Here is a 16,186-nt window from a genome sequence, read left to right as displayed (position 1 = left end):
GTGCAGAGTCAGAGCCTGAATCAAAGCTCTCCTTGATCCCTCTCTGATTTTCTTTGCAATCTAGTCCAAAGGATATTTTCCTTACATCACAACTTCTCTTCAATCTTCAAATTTATTACTAAGTTCTTCCCTGTTTTCCCAAAGACCTAAACATTTGAAACTCAAAAGACAGGAAGATTCCTTTGGCTCAGCTATGCACTCTTTGCCTCGGAAGGCAGGATCATAAGACAGTAGTACCCTTGGGACACAGTGCGGTCCCCAGACCAGCAGCACTGGCATTGCCTGGGCACTTATTAGACACGTGCAGCTCTAAAAAAACAAACCTATGAATAAAGCAATGTTCATTAAGGACCTGTGGAAAAATCTATAATCAACTGAAGTCAAATAATGACATGAAGGGGGGAATGTTGTTTTGAATTAATAGCTGTGATGGTTTATTTTATGTGTCAGTTTGAAGAGAGTTTTTGGAAGTGATTAACACTTAAATTAGTGGGCTTTGAGTAAAGCAGATTGCCCTCCACAATGTGAATGGGCCTCCCCATCCAATCAATTGAAGGCCTGAATAGAACAGAAAGACTGGCAACCCAAGCAAGATGGAGTCCTCTAGCAGACTGCACTTGAACTTCACCTAGCCCTTGGACTTGCCAGTCTCCATAACCACATGAGCCAAATCCTTATAATAAACATCTTTATATATAATTAGTCTACACCTACACATACACACCCCTCCTCTAAATGGCCCTTAAATTCCTAAATGAGTGAGTATGCCCCAGTCTGTGCTAAATACCTACATACCTCTCATTTCCTCAGAGACTTTCCACTTCAAAAACAAACAGAACTGAAAATTTATTTGATTGTTTTGTTGTGTGCTGATTCTGACAATTTAATTCTGTTTATATGTGTAAATTCCTTCAATTCTGTCTTATGTAATGTCTATGAAACTTGGATCTACAACTTTGGTTATCAAAAATCAGAATACAGATACTCCTTGATTTACAATGGGATTACGGCCTGATAAACTCATCATAAATTGAAAATATTAAGTCCAAAATGCACTCAATATGTCTAACCTACAGAACATCATAGTTTGCCTAGCCTACATGAAACGTGCTTAGAATACAATATCCAAAAAACGCTGGCAACACGGTACCCTGTGGAATATTGGTTGTTTACCCTCCTGACCCCACGCCTGACTCGAGCTGTGGCTCTCTGTCGCCACCCGGTGCCACATACCACTCACCTGGGAAAGGAGCAAATCTCAAAAATTCAAAGTACGGTGTCTACTGAGTGTATATTGCTTTCGCACCGTCATCAAGTGAAACCATCAGAAGTCTAGGACCATCTGTATTCTTCCTCAGATTCCCTCATTGTGACTCTCAGTTAAATTTATATTTTTTTCAGCAGTGCTTTAATCCTTTTCTCACTGTCGTAGAATATGATATAATACCTTGCACACAGCAGAGAAAATGTCTCCTTTTGTTTTCAATAATTTGATATGTATTTATTTGTAGGATAGAAATCCTGAGATGACCCCCCCCCAAAAAAAAACCCAGGGGAGAACAAATTGATTTTTATTCTCCTTCAGTGTTTTTTTAAATCAACTTATTCCCAGTTTTATAGTCCAAAGGCACTATGTTGGAGTGGACAAACTCTAGGAAATACATCAGTACCTTTACAGATACTACATAGAAAAGTTTGTCTCATTCATTCATTCATTTAACAAACATGTTAAACTCAAAGGTATGGGCAGTACCCCAGGCTAAGTGCTGAAAAGATACCAGCCCTGACTAAAGCCTGGCTGGGCAGCCCAGTTGGTTGAAGTGTCGTCCCGTTCGCCCAAAGGCTGCAGGTTTGATTCTGGTCAGGGCACACACCTAGGATGTGGTTTTGATCCCAGGTCAGGGAACATACGGGAGACAACCAATCAATGCTCTTTCTTGCATTGATGTCTCTCTCTCTCTCTCTCTCTCTCTCTCTCTCTCAAATCAATAAAAACATATCCTCAGGTGGGGATTAAAAAAAAAAAGAATTTCATCCCAAAATTCATTTGGCTGCAAAACTGGATCTCAACTAAGATGAGTGTATTTATAGTCTTTACTGTTTCCACTTGAATGTTGATGTCTTTCACTGCGAAAACATTTCTGTATTTGGCTGCAAGGTGAAGATTCAGACCCTCTGCGGCTATTTCATATGAATCAGGCATGCACCATGTTACCTTTCCGAAAGGCAGAAGAAAAACAGTCTGATTCTGAAGTGCTTCTGACTCCAAGCATCTCCAGTAGGGATTGCAAATCTGTTCCCAAGGAACTTGCAGACCTGAGCATGTCGGAGTCACCTGATCAGCTGCTAAAACATTTGAGTGCTCAGCTCTCACTGGGGCCTTTTAAAACAAGAAGGTTCTGAGGGCTATTTTTCTCCCTAACAATGGACCTTCTTTAGAATGTTTTTTCCTAAGGTATCACATGAATAATATTTTTAAAAAATTTTTAAAGGACAAGAATACTAACTAGGAGATGGCTGCAATCCTACAGAGTGCAAAAGAGGTCAACAGGAAGAGAATTAGGAAGAAAGGAACAGGAAGAATTATTGGAACCTTTACACCAACATGAACTGTAAATGTATTAAGAATATAATTGTAAAAATTAAACTATGACCTTACTAAGAGAAAATTTTGGTAGCGAGAGGGGTTGGAGGTGGGTAAAAAGGGGAAGGGATTAAGAAGTACAAATTAGTGGTTACAAAATAGTCATGGGGATGTAAAGAACAGCTCACACAGCCAGTAAGTGGCAGACCCAGGATTTACAGCCAGATCTCTCCAACATCAGGAGCTCTGTTACATTACGGATACAGACCTTTGACCTAACTCTAGGGCTCTGTCACACCGAGGTAAAGCCCGTCTGGCCAGGGTCAGACCACTACACAGAAGGCCCTCCAACAATCCTCACTTCCATGCTTCTCTACCAGTCACAGAAACTGCCCGCCTTCCTTCCAATCGTCTAGAGTATACATTTGGGGCCCTTTGCAGTAACCCTCCTGCTGAGTCAGTAACTTTCTAACAAAGATGCTGAAACATGCATGTTCTTAATAGGAAACTAGTATAAGTCCCCTGGCCCGAGTGAACATAGTTTTCTTAAAGGTCAACACAGTGTAGCTCTGGTCATAATCTCACCCAAACAGAGTATCTGAGTACTAGGGGGATTCACTGTGAACCAACAACAACAGTGGAGTTCTTTAACTGTGTTTTGACAGAGTGTATAATCTATAGGACTTTCATCTCTTCCTTCATCAATATCTTTGCACAGACGGTTTTTCATGAAGAGAGATTTCATGAAGAGAGGGATGGTCTATAAATGAGCAGCATCCAGAAATGTTTTTCACCCTGATATAATTTAGTGTTTTAATGAAACCACTTAATGATACGTGCAACAGATAGCAGAACTTATGTCTCTGTAACTCATGATAATTAACTCAAGGGGTAAACAACTCGAGTCTTAAATAATGTTGGCCCAAGGCTGAGCAAAAGAGAATGGCAGGAAGAAAGGCAAAGCTTGAGAAATCTCTAGTCATACTGTAGTATCATTCATTTTTTTAGGGGCATTGTATTAAGCTTTGTTATCATTGAAGTCTTAATGTTGTCATCCTTCAAATCATTGTTTTCAGATTTTCTAGAAAGCAACTTCTGGTATTTTCAGCATAGGATGATGAAATGTTTCCTTTTAAAGTAATCTTCCTTCCCATCATCGTCACTTCCTTAGAGTGTTACAATACCTGTTCCCCCCACCCCTCCATTATGCCACCACTTCTCAGTCCAGGTTGGTCAAAGCACGGGAATGCTGTGAGAGAGATTCTGGATCATTTATCACCATCTGCAGCAACTGCCCAGTGCCTGTCAAACTCTTTGACTCTAACCTTCTGAAGCACAATTTGTCTTTTAAAGCTCTTAGTCAAATATAATTTTAGAGTCACTTTAAAGCTTTGAAATAGAGCATAGAACCAAAATTTAAGCATGAAAATATGTCTTTGATGTGATATTTTATTCCTACAGAGAAGACATCTGTTCACTATGTACTGTACTCATGTCTGCTCATTTACATTATTTCTGATGGGACATCTGCAACCAGACTCAAGAAATAGCCTTGAATATATATATGGCATGTATATATATACACACACACATATGTGTATATATATATACATATACATATACATATACACACACACATATGGCATAAAAGCAATACACAAAGACAAAGGGAGAGGAACACAAACAAGGTGGGTCTGAAATATTCCCTTTTTAAAAAAAGAATGTAATTATTTATTTATTTTTAGAGAGAGGGGAAGGGAGGGAGAAAGAGAGGTAGGGAAACATCAATGTGTGGTTGTCTCTTGTGCACCCCCACTGGGAATCGAACTGGTGACCCTTTGTTTCACAGGCCTGCACTCAGTCCACTGAGCCACACCAGCCAGGGCACCAAAATATTCAGACTTTTGTTGCTTAAATTGAGTTCTAGCATTTCTACTTGAAAACATCTCTTTTTAAACTTAATCCAGATATAGAAGAGAAAACACATCTGCTACTCTCCCTACTTTAAGCCAATCCTTCTCTTCTTCTCCCCGGGGAAAGAGGAATTGTTAGCAGATTGATAAGACTCAAAATATTCATTTGGCCACACTTAAAAGTACATGCATTCACTGTGCATTTGAGGTGCCTAAGGAGCGCACACATACTCTCTCGGCCTTCTTTCTTCTCGGGGCTGGGTGTGTAAATAGACATGGCATTGCCACCAAAGAAAGGCAGGCCCAGCCGATCTCAGGGATTTGTTTGTTGCTTCTCACCTGGTAACTCCAGGCCGCCCAGAGGGTGAGGACACGAAAAGATCAGATTGGTGTTGGGAGTGGTGGGTGGGAGTCCCTGCTTAGGCTTACGCGAACGCCTTTAAAGTAAACACTGATAAATTAGGATACAAAAGGTAACCCTTTGAGAAGTACTGATATAGGATGTGTGTATCAGATAAACTGACCCAGGCCAACTGCCCTTCACCTCCTCTCCTCTTGCTGAAAGATGAATTGTAATTCAAGGAAGCAGCCCTTCAGTGAGGAAGGAGTTGCTTCTGTGCCTTAATCAGACCTGAGTCTTACATTCTCACATAGGAACACGCTATAAAAGTGCATCTTAGCTCCTGCCAGTATGGCTCAGTTGGTTGGAGGGTTGATGCATAAACTGAATGGTTAAGGGTTCAATTCCCAGTCAGGGCACAGGCCTACTTGAGGGTTCGGGCCAGTGGAGGTGTGTAGGAGAGGCAACCGATAGATGTTTCTCTCTCACATCAATGTTTCTCTCCCTCCCTTCCCCTCTCTCTAAAATCAATAATAATAAGCATGTCCTCAGGTAAGGATTAAAAGTCAGTGCACCTTAGCCCTGGCTGGGTGGCTCAGGTGCTTGGAGCAGTGCCCATACACCAAACAGGTTGTGGGTTTGTTCCCAGTCAGGTACATATAGGAAAGCAAATGATTGATTTCTCTCCCTCTCTCTCTCCCTCTCTCACCCTCTGAAAACATCAGTAAACATATCCTCGCGTGAGGATTAAAAAAAAAAGTGTGCATTATTTCTATCTACAAAGCTCAGCTGGAGGCACTGACTCTCTCTCACTTCCCTGCACCATCCTCAGGCTGTAGCCCTTTCAGAAACTCTTTTCCCACCAAGGCTGTTTGTGTTCCTCATGACCTGATAGCACTAGATTAACAAGACCAATAGAGCAGAAAAGGGGACATAATATGACCTGACCCAGGCCCTGTACCCTCCACCTCATCCCAAGGACTGCCCACTTTCTAGAACTGATTAGAAAAAAGCACAATCAATAATGCATTAGCCAGCCTTTTGAACTTCCTCATGGGTCAGGAGGCACGGGCTTTGCTGAATTTTACTCTTGAGAATTTAACCAACTCTTGAATTTACTTAGAAAGTCAGAGTACTAAGGAAAACACTTCCTTCTTCTCCAGGAAATTCATTTAAAAATTGGCATCTCACCTATAATAATATCACTTACAGTAATTCTGGAGCTAAAGTAAAAAGGACAATGTTTTCTCCCTAATATTCATCCTACTGACCTTTGAAACCCCTTAGGCACTAATTTTAATGACTAATACCTCCCTCCCACCCACAATAACAGTCACACAATATTGTGATTCTGATAAAACATTGTTCAAATATGAATGCATCTAAAATGTTAAAATTTTTAAAGTGACAGGAACAAAAGTATTCTAAGATACCTGTGTGATTATATTCCTTGTTGCTGCATTTCTGAAATGGAAAGCTCCTGGAGTTGATGAAAATATCTAGTACACCCACAAAATATTATTAATTCTGCCCTCTTCTTTTTTACTTTTATCTAAAGTTTATATGGCTTAAATCTTTAAGCAATAATAAGTACTAAGTAGGTCTCTTTTTGGGGTGGGGGGGAATCTCCAAGACACATAATTAATTGTTTTAAACAGGGTGGTCCCATTGGTATAAGTTTCTTAAAGTGTATGCATATGCGTGTGTTTGTATGTGTGCCCTTAGGAGGGTTTATTTAGTCATTCAACAAATAAGTATTATGCCCTCTTCCATGCCAGGCACTGCTGTTTCTAGACAGTATGGAAACGCAGAGGAACAAGACAGTCCTTATTCTCATGGCCCTCACTTGTGAATGGAGGAGAAAGACAGCACACAGATAAATAAGAAACTTACAGATAGTCATCAGTGCTGTGGAAAAAGTAAGACTGATGGGCCAAGCGCGTAAGACAGGCTGAGGCGAGATCTGACCGCCGGCCACCGCAGGACCCTCAGGCAGCACGAAGCCAGTGTACGAGATACATCAGCAGGAGGCAGCAGAAAAAGCTGAAGCAGCAGGGCCAGACGGTGAAAAGCCTTTAGGTCGTGTACAGCAGTGCACATCTTATTTTATGTGTAGTGGGAAACCAACGAAGCTGCTACTGGGTGTGGGGGGGAGGTGACCCAGATGTCTTACATACCTTAAAAAGTGTATAAACACTCCCCATGCCCCCCCCACAATATACACCAATATTGGGTGTATTAGAAACACCTAATATTGAGGAAGAAACTTTCTCTTCACTGTTCTATTTTTTAACTATATAGATATATTTGCAATTTTTAATGAAAAAATGGGCTAAGAATATAAGGCAGCAAGCTAACACTGAGAATATTTGTTTGTTTGTTTACTATGTGACACTTTTTAAAAACATACCTGTGATGTCATCCCTCCTCATGTGCAAGAACAATGTCATATTAACATGAACTAAGATCTCCAAGCTGCAAACTTCTAAACTCCCCCACCAATTCAGGCAGGAATTCCTTTCTTGAGTTCCTCCCTCTCTTTCAGCCCAATTTGAACCAACTACTTAACCTAAATCCTAACTTGGGTTTCTATAAAGAGAGAAATGATACCCACCTCGGATGTAATGAGTTAAGTCAGGGAGAACTGACACTTGGGTGCATATCAAAACTACCTGGAAGTTTAAAGAACACAGAGGCTCACTGACGTAGGATAAGACCTGAACATCTTCATTTTATACAAAGCTGCCGGGTGATTCTGATACATACCCCAGGTTGAAAACCACCAGTTAATACATTTGTCCAATGGAGCGCAATTCCTGACTACACAAGCCCTAATAAAAAAGGGTTTGCTCCCTCACCTTTCCCACTTCTGCCTGAACTACAGGGTAGCTAGTTTCCTTCCATCTCACCAAGTTCTTAAATTAACAAAATGAAAATTAACAGAGGTAAATGTAAGCTCCTGCATAAATAATCAACAAGTCGGTTGTATAAATATTGAATATTATGTACACAATTACAGCCATTTTTAGAATCTGTGTATGTATGAGATGAGTGGGAAGTGTGTGAGACCCAGCCAGCCCCTCAGTCAGCGGCAGGGGCTGTACTGATCTGCTCCAGGCTCCTCTGCCTCCCTGACAGGTGACAGTGATGACTTGCATCCAGACTTATCCAAGACATTGGCAGTGTCTCCTAACACCTCTGGCTGATTTGGTGCTCCCCATGGTGGAGCCCCTATAGTTCCTGTGTCTGTCCCAGACCTGCAGAGACCCACTGAGGCTCTGCCTCTTCCCACCACCTCAGCTCCAAAGAAGAGCTAGGAAATCTGGGTTCCTCAGAAGAGGTGCCAGATAAACACAGCTCACAATTATGTAAGAGGTTATGTCGTCAGAGACGAGACACAAAAAGGAGCCAACAGATCAATAATCCCTCATCCTTCTGGGTCCACTCCCTACTCCTCTACCCACATCCCTACCCCCAACTCCTACCACAATCCCAGTATCGATCAGCCTCTAGAGCCATTCTCAGGCCCTTCGAACTCACCAACTAGAAGTGAGCTATTAAAACCAGGCAGTTGTATTCACCCTGGGTCATGAAATGTAATGGACAAGGAGAATTCTATATTCCACCCCTGCAATTATCAGAGGCTGTGGAATGAATCTACAGAGATTCACCAGAAAACAGAAACAGTGTCTGCTATTGGCAGCAATTTCCTGGTACCACAGAGAGTTCCTGCCGCTCTTGATGATCGGGGTGATTATTTGCTGTGGACCAGGGACAGCTAGATGTTTTTTACTCAGCCTCTTTCCAAAGGGAAGCTTATATTGCCGTTTTTCCTGCTACTATTTAAACATTGCATATGATTGTGCTGAGAACCAATAACTGGTGTTTTATTAAAAAGGTTATATAAGTAGAAAAAATGTGACATTGGGTATCAAAAAGGTGCACTACGAAAATTCACTTCTACCAGCATGATAACTGCAATTTAGATTACTGTATCCTTGCTTCTAATAGCTGTTTTACTTTTTTGTTTTATTTATTTTAATATTTGCTAGCATGGAAAGTATAAAGCAATATGTCAATGTTAACTTAGTTTGCATTTTTATGACTACCAGTGCATTAAAGCATCTTTTAATATATTTATGAGCTGTTTGGATTTGCTCTTGTGAAATGCATATTCATGTCCTTTGTTTATTTTCTGTTGAGTTGTTTGTCTTTTTTGTCAAACTGCCCTTCTGGGACTACCACCTACTCCCCTATCCACATCCCTAATGCCAACCCCAACCATAACCCCCATATCAAATGTCAAATCATTCTCTATGTATTACAGTTATTGACCCTGGCTACGTTCATCACCTACTTTGCAAATATGTTTCCCAAATCTAATGACTATCTGCAGGAATTGCTCAGATTTTATTTTGCATACAGAAATTTTAGTATTTATTTCCTCAGATATGTCAGTTTTTCAAAATAACTCATAGGGATTTTTTTTTAAATGATTATAGGTTGTATACGTTGTGTACATTGTCTCCTAGCTTTTTCTAAAATTGTTAACATTTTAATGTTCATACTTGTCTTTCAAGTTTTATATATATATATAAAATGTTGGCATGCAATTTTATTTTCTTATAAATGGACAATTAGTTGTGCCAACACCGATCATTAAATAAATCTTTTCTCTCAGAAATGAAATACACTTGTCCTATATTAAGTTTTCATGTTTCCTGCTCTAGGTCTGAATGAATAATTTGTCTATTCCTGTGCCAATTCCATATTACCTGGGTTTTAGTGGCTTTACACTATGTTCTGATATCTGGGAAGTACCCCTCACTATTCTTTTGGGTACATTCCTTTGTTATTTTTAAGATTCTTTTTCTCTTCCAACTAAAGTTCAAGGTCATTGTGTCCAGTTCCCAAAAAAATCCAAGGTGGTATTTTAATTGGAATTGTATGAAATGTATAAATTGCTTTGAAAGTAATTAGCTTTTTCATAATTAAATCTTCTCATCCAAGAACATGGTATGCCTCTCAGTTTGTTCAGACCTTGATGTTATGTTGAAAATGATCTAGTTTTATTCATGTAGAACCTTCATTTGTTTTGTTAATTTTTTGGTCAATTGATTGCATTAATGGCATAGAGGCTGACTCCTTCTCCCAACTTCATGTGACTTGCTTTGGCCAAAAAAAGGGGACAGAAGTGACAGAATGCTAGTTCTAAGCCTAGGCCTCAATACGCCCGGCATGTTTCTGCTTGTTCTAGTGCACCTCTGCCATAGCCATGAATAGAGCTTTCTCTAAAGCCTCTTCAACCTAGAGACAGGCCCCAGAGAGCAGAGCCACTCAGCTAAGCCCCGCTAAGAATTGTGGGTAAAAATACCTGTCAGCATGGCCCATGTAGAGCTCCTATTTGCCATCCCCATTGTGCTGGTGTGAGGAAAGCAGTTTCCTGCCATCTGTGCTGGGACTTATGCAGGTACACCAAGTACAACCAAGCCATTATGAACAAGCAGATTGGACCAGGTATTTTTGTCTACACTAAAAGCTGACATGGTAGCGGAACAGTAGAAAGGGGTGTACTGTATCAGAAAGTAATGCATCAACCCTCTCTCTTTCTCTGCTTAAGGATAAGAAATATGCACACAGAGTGGGCCATCACACCATTGTATGATAAACAATCGCTCTATTTCTCCATGCAGCTTGCTTGCATGCGAATATTAAGTGCCAGCTATTATCTGGGTTAGGCCTATAATGTCAACAAATATATAAATATCTCTAAACTCTTATTTTCCAACAACAAAAATGGTATCTGGTGTGTTTTAGTTTTTACCATAAAAAACACCAAAGAAAACAGTATTTTATTGGGTGGGCCAAAAAGGTCACTTGGGTTTTTTTTTGTAAGATGGCTCTAGTAATACTTAGTTGCCTTTAACTTCATTCAAAATAATTTTGTTAGATTGTATTGTGACAGCTGTCATATCAGCATGCATTTTTTAAAAAGTATCAAAATTGCTGAATTTTTGTGTAACCATTTTAATATTGAAGATGGAAGAAAATATGCAAAATGTTCAAGATATTATGCTTTATTATTTCAAGAAAGGTAAAAACACAACTGAAACACAAAAAAAAATTTGTGCAGTGCACAGAAAATGTGGTGTGACTGATTGAATGTGTCTAAAGTGGTTTGTGAATTTTTGTGCTGGAAATTTCTCACTGGATGATGCTCCACAGTCGGGTAGACCAGCTGAAGTTGATAGCGATGAAATTGAGGTAATAATTGACAACAATCAAAGCTAGACCACCTGGGAGATAGCCAATATACTCAAAATATCCAAGTCAATAAAGTTATTGGTTAAAATAAAAAATGTGTCCTTTATTTTATGGAAAAAAAATAAATAGACTTTTTGGCCAACCCAAAATAATATTTATGTGTTTTATTTTGTTAAATCCTAATAAAAGAATCTGAGAAGTAGTTATTATTATTATTTTCCTTTTACAAGTTACAAAACTGAGAGTTAGAAAGGTAAAATAACTAGTTCAAGTGTCAGATAGCTTGGAAGTGGAGAAAATGAGATACAAACCCAGATCTGCCTGGCCCCAAGGATGGTCTTCTCCAGTTCAAGAGCAGTGGTTCTCAAAGTGTGGTCCCAAGACAACAGCCATCAGCGTCACCTGGGAATTTGTGAGAAACACAAATTCTTGGGTCCCACCAAACCTACAGAATCAGAAGATCTGAGAATAGGATCCAGGAATCTGCATTTTAACAAGCCCTCCTCACCAGGATTCTGATGCCTGCTCTAGCTTGAGAACCACTGCTCTCTCCCGTAATCCCTCCACAAGATAACTGTAAAAGAATGAGAGGATTCTGTGAGCCGGAATGATCTGAAAGACTTCCCGAACAAGATACACTATAAGCTCCACTTTAGAGGATGGAGAGAATCGATGTGAGTGTATGAAGGAGGTGGCAAAAACCAAATACTCTCACCATAAGACCCAGCGATTGCACTCCTTGACATTTACCCAAGTTGAGCTGAAAACTTATGTTTAAACAAAATCCTGCACCCAGGCATTTGTAGCAGCTTTATTCATAATTACCAAAATTTGGAAGCAACCAAGATGTCCTTTGAGTAGTAAACAAATTGTATATACCCAGGTAATTGATTATTATTCAGTGTTAAACAGAAATGAGCTACTAAGTCATGAAAAGACATAAAGGGAACTTAAATGCACATTACTAACCGAGAGAAGCCAATTTAAAAGGTTAAGTAACTTACAGTTGTATGACTCCAACCGTATGACATTCTGGAAAAGACCAAGCTGGAGAGAGTAAAACAATCAGGATGTTTTAGGGCAGTGAAAACACCCTGCATAATACTATAAGGATGGGTACATTTCATCATACTTTTGTCTAAACCCATAGGATGTACAACACCGAGAGCGAACCCAAATGTAAACCATGACCTTTTGATGGTTAAGACGTGTCAGGGGAGGTTCATGGATTGTAACAAAGGTACTGCTCTAGCTGGGAGTGGATAATGGGAGGTGCATGGGAGGTGGGAGGTAAGGGAAATTTCTGTGCCTTCCTCTTAATTTTTCTCTGAACCTAAAAGTCATCTTAACTAACTAAATAAAAGTACTAAGTGCCAAAAATGCTTCGCTTAGGAAAGCTCAAAGTCGAAAGAGTGATTATTTGAGTAGGAAGACCAAGAGCAGCTTTCATGGAGGAGACAGTCATTAAAAGAGGCCATTACGAATGGTTAGAATCTGAACAAATAGCAAAGGAAAGGATTGTCTAGGTTGGTTTCTCAAGCTTGGCCTAAGGATGTTTTGGAGGAGATAATTCTGTGTCATGGGCGAGGCTGTCCTGTGCATTGTAGGATATTTAGCAGCATCCCTGGACTGGTACCCACTAGATACTGGTACCACCCTCCGGTTGTGACAACCAAAGTCTCCAGACAATGCCAGATGTTCTCGGTGGAGGAGAAGGGAAAGGGCAAAATTGCCACTGGTTAACAACCAGTTATAGAACCAAGTGAAGGAAATGGCATATGTGACAGCATGGAGACAATTAGCATAGGGCATGAGAACCATTTGGTTGAAATAATCTTGTAAAACTATTCATTATGAAACTCAAAGCCTGAAAGTAATAAAATAATGAACAATGGGGTCAGAAATGTCCCCTAGGGCCACAAGGCTTTATACTTTTGATTTTAAAGTTTGGGGTATATTCTGCGAACAAAGAGGAGCTACTGAAGGTCTTTGATCTGGGAGTAACAGGTTCAGAGACCGAGGACTGTGGATGACGTTTGGAAAGGATTAAAATGACTGGTTAATATCCTTGGTGAGAGAATTTTAAAGAGTTTTCATATATAGTTAAACCATTTATGCTAAATATTTTCTTTAACAACAAAAATTTGGTAAATGTCAAAAGTTTTTATATATGTAACATTTGATAACAAAATCTTTTTCTTAAAAAGCTTATTTTTTAAAAAAGGGTATGGCACTATTTCTAGCATTTACTTCTGTTTTCTTTATCGAACTACAAACTCTAAAGGAAGTGACAATTCTCAGCTCAGAACTGGCACACAAAGGACTCCATATATTTTCTTCAACAAATAAACATTTCGACAAAAGATAATGAAATATACAGGGTTCAGCAGAAGTAAGACCTGCTTGAGTGTGGTTCATAGGGTAATAATATGGGTGTAATAATTTATAGTTTTAATTTGAACATTTCACCTAAAATGTCATATGGTCCTTGAGTCTGATATTATGTTGCAGAATTACATGCTTATGATTTTGTAATAAGAGAGTTTATAATAAAAAAGGGGTGTTATTTGTGCCAGACCCTGTACATCTGCTTCTAGGACTTAAGTGACATTGATTTTTGCACTTCTGCATTATCTATGTACAGTAATTATATTTCAATTTTCTTGTCTTTAGATTCTATCTCTGGACTCTTACAAGCCTCAGCACAAAATGTTCACACCATTATTCTACATGTCTCTCAACATAAGTCCCACGTGCTCCTGTAGCACTGTGATAATAACACAGCCACTAATGCTGTTATCTTTGAAAACAAGCAGATTATTGCCTGAAAAAATCAAATAGGACCCTCCAAATTTGGTGTTGTTAAACTGAAATCTTTCAAGAGTTGGGGGAAATTATATCATTTGGAAAAGAAATTAATATATTTTGTAGGATATGTGATAAACTTAACTTATTAACATCTGACATGGACACAAATAAGGGAAGATTATATGTGGAACTCCCATTCTAATTTATACGATGCTAAAATGTTAAAATTGTTCATTCTCTTCTATTACAGATAATCCTGTTGATGCAGATCACAGAGTAGAAATGGAATATGTATATTTTTCATGGCATTGCTGCCATGAAATGCATTAATACACAAATAATAATATAATGTTTAATTTATAGTTCTCCCAGAAAGAATCACATGACCTGAAAATTTTTACCCAAATAACCCTGAGTAATTAAAGATTTTTAACTGTGACAAAATGTCCTCTCTCTCCCCAAAGTAACTGGAAAATGAGAAGCAACAACCAAAATATCTTAATTAAGGCAAGGCATAGCTTAATCAAATATAGTATGAAGTCAAATATTTCACATACTTTTGGAAATACAATAGAGACTTTTTAGGAAGTTAGTTATTTTTATTAACATATACATGTATATTATGAGTTCCTACAGGATATTTCAAAAGTGAGATCTAATTTGATCGAATCTAACCTATTGGAAAAGAAGTAGTTCAAAGCTAAGATAAATAAATAAAATTAAAAAGACAGAGTTAAATATCTGTGGAATTTTAGGTGCTTTGAGCCAGCACACAGAGGCTATAATAGCCCATGACTTAGGACAGAGAAGTCCTGTTTATAGCGCGTCAGAAATGCACTGATCCAGCCAGTCAAGCTTTGTAATCCCTCCCCTTGAGTGTGGGGCTGAGTTCGTGATTTGCTTATAACAAATAAAATATGACAAAAGTGTAGCTTATCATCTGAGATTAGGTTATGTACAGATCATGGTTTCTGTCTTGGATGCCCTCTCTCACCACCTCCCACTTTCACCCTGGGGGAAGTCATCTGTCAGGTTGAGAGAAGCCTCCAGGACATACAGCAAGGAACTGGAGATAACGTAGCAAGGAACTGACCAACAGCCAGCAAAGAATAGAAGCCCTTGGTCCAACATCCCAAAAGAAACTGAAGTCTGTCAAGACCATGTGAGTGAACTTGAAAGTGTATCCTTCCCCAGTCAAGCCTCAGATGAGACTGCAGCCCCATCTGAAAGCTTGACTACAACGTCACAAGAGACTCAAAACCAAAGGCATCTAGAATCTCTGACTCACAGGAAATGTGAGATAATAGATTTTTTAAGCCTCTATCTTTTAGGGATAATTTGTTGGGTAGATAACTAAAACAAGGGGTGGTTTGAAGTCCTACAGAGCAGCTAAAATAGGACTCCCAGTTACAGCTTTGCTTGGCTCAATGGTTGGAGAAACATGTTTGTGAAGTGAGCAGCTCAGAGGACTGATTCTTAGACAAGGGATAGATCTAAAGATCCAGGGGTAAATCCCTCTCAAGTAACCCAGTAAAGTGAGAATTTACTTCTAATTTTGCTCAAAATAGATGCATTGAAATTTCTTTGTAAATAGAAACATTTAGTTGCACCTTGGAACTACCTATTCTAGACTACATTTTTTTTAATAAGAGAAGAAAATAGAGAACTATCCAAGGAAAATATAAACCAGAAAGAGATCTGTTCCAAAGAGCTTAGCCTTTGAGAAAGTTCCATACTTGGGGTTTGTAAAACATAAAATAAACTAAAATCCAAGATCCGATTCCTTATAGCACCTATTTGGTGCCACAATTATTAGTTTATCTGTCTTCTGTACTAGATTATGGGAAATTTAGTTAGAAATTGGAACTTATTTACATTATATATCCCAACACATTTTTCAAGGTGTGGAACATAGTAAACATTCAAATATTTAGTGAATATATCAATGAATAAATAACTCTAATGGACTAAGGTCCTTTATATAACAATGCATATTGAATTTATCAGATTATACAGGAATGGGATATCTCAGTTTCAAAGATAACGAAGGAGTTTCTCATTCAATTTAAGATGGTATAATCTCACTACACCCTAACTTGCATGATGATTACAACTAAAACTCCTGCAACAGAATATGAAAAGTAATACCTGAGGACTCTGAAAAGAAATACGAGCAGGCATATTGGGGGAAAAAATCAAAACTCAAACAACAATCTGTGCAGCAGTTTCCTAGCTTCAACTTGAGAGTAGCCCAAATCCCGTCACGGTGCAGCAGGT

Source organism: Desmodus rotundus, chromosome 6, assembly GCF_022682495.2.
Source record: "Desmodus rotundus isolate HL8 chromosome 6, HLdesRot8A.1, whole genome shotgun sequence".
Lineage (NCBI taxonomy): Eukaryota > Metazoa > Chordata > Mammalia > Chiroptera > Phyllostomidae > Desmodus > Desmodus rotundus.
The sequence above is the reverse complement of the archived record's forward strand: the minus strand, read 5'-3'. Positions refer to the sequence as shown.